Source organism: Gouania willdenowi, chromosome 12, assembly GCF_900634775.1.
Source record: "Gouania willdenowi chromosome 12, fGouWil2.1, whole genome shotgun sequence".
Lineage (NCBI taxonomy): Eukaryota > Metazoa > Chordata > Actinopteri > Blenniiformes > Gobiesocidae > Gouania > Gouania willdenowi.
The window spans coordinates 31,099,881-31,103,577 of NC_041055.1; positions in this window are offsets into that span (position 1 = coordinate 31,099,881).

The window sequence follows — 3,697 nt, forward strand, 5'->3', positions numbered from 1 at the left end:
TTGAGTAGCTAGTTAGCCTAGCATACATTGTTAGTTGGCGATTGTATAGCATAGATTGGGCGTGTCTCTACTGCTCCAGAAGCTCCGCCCATAATCATGTAATTTTTTTTACATTTCCAGCCTAAACCTCATGGTTTAGTGAATCTTTAAGGTTCTATCCAGCCTGGCTCACATCCTGTTGGTGTTTTATTCACTTCTAAATGCAGTGCTAAGATTTACTATTTGTTCTTTGGCTTCTAAAGTTGTTGAAAATAAAAGCTCTGCATTGTAACTGTGACTATTTTCCCCCTTTATGCAGATTTACAGGCCCATAAATCAGCATTTTTATTCAATTATGGAACAAAGTCTTCAGTCAAACTTCTGCGTACACGAGCCACTCATTGTGCGTCTGTTTTAAAACCATGACGTGTCCCACCCCAAGACCACAAGTGGGAGGTGTGGAGAAACTGGTGAGAAAATGGGCTTGTGTTTGATAATGCTTCTACCAATAACATTCACTCCCAGAGCAATAAAATTACCCACAGGGCACCATGTGTTGTTGCTTTACATTTAAATTAAAGTTGACTTTGTTTACTACAGGACGGCTAATCCTATTGGTCGGATGTCGTAACTTTGTAGGTTGCGTCATCAACGCTACTCATAAAATCCCCCTTAGATTACATTAGTTTATGAAGCCGAAATGTGATCTTTGTTGTTTTTAAAGGAAGACAATAATTGAGTTTAACAATGAAAAGTCATCTTTTTCCCAAACCCCAAAAAAATAAAGGAATATTTTTCAGTCATCATATGTCTACATTTTGTAAAATAAATCATGAACCCAGTATCGTGAATCGATTCGTATCGGAAGTTGAAGTTTACATCCCTAGTCATGAAATATAAAGCAAAAGAATAAAAAGAAACTGGTCATTTTTGAATGATAAACATTGAATAGGGTGAAATTAACCCCAAAGATAAAAGGAGGGGTTAAAAAAAAAATAAATGGTTAAAACAAATGCTGAACAATATGAGAGGCTATAAAAACATCTGGATTATGATTAGTACTAATAAACAAATAAATAACATTGATCATTGGCGTCAGAGAATAACATGCAGAAATAATCAGCGCAGGCGCACACGCACACACACGCACACACACGCACACACACACACACACACGCACGCACACGCACGCACACACACGGCTCAGTGTGTGATGCCAGTTTGGCTGAAAGCAGGAAAAAAAGCAAACAGAAGGTGCTCAGATTTAAATGTTAATTGTTCTGTGACTAAAGCTCTCCTTCTTCCAAAAAACGTTTTTCACGAGGCCAAATATACTTAATACGAGCCGTGGCAGCATCTAAGCTGTGTGCGTACAAGATACTTTCCTATTCCTTAATCCAATTGTGGAGGAAAAACGTCAAACATACGCTTGTTAGAATAAAAGTATCCAGTTAGAATAAAAGCTTCTGAACCTTCTTTAGTCGCAAAAATCTTTGCGCTCAACGCGTTGCGTCAATTGTGATGATGTAATTCACATGTAAGCTTCAACAAATCCTACCAGTAAATTCAACTATGACTATTTAAAAAGGTTCAATAGATACTTTTTAAAACTTAATGATGACCTGCTTAGAATGGTTTCATCAACCATTGGTGATGCAAGGTTTACAGATAACACAGTTTATATATACAGTATATACTGTATATATATATATCAAAAGTAGAACGTAGAATTAAAAGTTGATCTTCATCTGGAGTCGTGAAACACTAGGAGGAGGTCACCGGATGCCTTCAAGAAACTAAAAATATTTTTTTAAACAATTTGAACCCATTTTTGCTTTTTATTTTTACCTTTTTTCTGCAACGAGACCAAACTTTTCATATTTTAACCTATTTTTTATCACTTTTTCTTGCCACATTTTTGCTCCTTTTAATGCATTTTTACTACATTACTTCCATTTCTGACACTTCTACATCACATTTCAATGACTTTTCTGCACATTGTTCCCACTTTTCAGCACTTACAAACCCTTTCCACCACTTTTCCACCTAATGTCACATATGTTGACCCATTATTGTCACTTTTAACCTCTTTTCAACATATTTCACGATTAATTTTTGCCATTTTAACCACATTCACCATTTGTCATGTCCATTATTTACCAGTTTAGACTAATTTCTGCCACTTTTAAGCCAGTATTGACAAAATTTGAAGCCTTTTTTTGACGTTTAACCTTTTTCAGGAGTTTTTAAAACAGCTGGATACGTTGAACGCATGGATACGTTAAACGTATCACGTGATAGGTGCATCATGTGACTTCAAGTTCCATCAGTTTCATTTTAGCTAACCCGCTAACCCTTTTATTTTACCCCTAACCCAGGAAATACCCTAAAATGTTAATTTTTATCGGATAAAAGATGGAATTTGCAGTGTTAAATATGTTAAAATTAAAAAATGTAATGTCAAATGTGGGATTTGAACCCTCGTTAGCAGAAAGAAGAATCTTTGAGTGCAGTGTCTTAGACCTCTCGACCATCCTGGAACAATGAACACAGGCATTTTTACCCACTTTGAACCCATTTTATTTCTGATTAAAACAAGTATTTACATATTTAATATGACTATACACTATGGAGCAAATAATCATAAACTTCCTGTATACCAGTGGATATTATTCAGATAAATAAATAGGTGTTTTGGGGGTAAACACACTATATTATCAGTATTCTTTGGACCAGCTGTAACTGTTTGATGCTTGTTAGGGAAAGATAATTAATCTCACACATCAAATACTATAATATAGTGTTAAACTCATCTTTTATTGTGTAGTTTGTCCCTCTTTGCATTAAGCTAGCATTGCATGTAGCAAAACACAATGTAAAGGTAAAGTATATAGATATTAATGCAAACTTACAGGTTAAAGAAGGTCCTCCAGCACATCAAACAGTTCCCATTGTCTGTTTCTTCTTCATTGGTGTTTATTGGCAGCTGACTTTCTTCTTCTTCTGTTTGCAGTTGGTAATCAGTGCAGATCTCTATAGAACCTGGATGAGAAGGTTTGCTTTCCAGTTCCATTGCACATTTGAACAGGAAGTTAAACCCACTTCACAATTTCATTAGTGGAGCAAAAACTTGAACAAAAAACTATATAATTAAAAGGAAAGATGTACAAAGCAACAAGGCCACTATAAAGAAGAGTTAACATTATAAAGGTTTGGAAGACATTTAACCTGTTTTATTGTCTACATGTGGAGAAAAAAGCACAATAAAATAAAATAAACAACATTTAGCAACAAACCACATTTAAAAAAACGTATGCTAATTTTTTTTAGTACTTTGTTTTACTGCGATATTTGTAAAATTTCTGATATTTACTTTTCTTTTTAAAAATATAATGTCAAAGTTAAATCTAAATGTTAAATATTAAATACAAATCTAAACAACAAATATGAATGTTACATTTAAATACAAACGTTACATTTAAATATAAATGTTAAATCTAAATGTTACATTTAAATATACATGTTAAGTCTGAATCTAAAATTAAATGCTAAGTATAAACATTAAATATATATCTAAATGTTGCATATTAAATCTAAATCTAAATGTGAAACTAAATATTTAGCTAGTATGCAAATAAAAACTCATTGAGATTTAGTTATCTAAATATTAAATGTTAAATCTAAATGTTAAATCTAAATCTAAATGTTAAATCTAAAT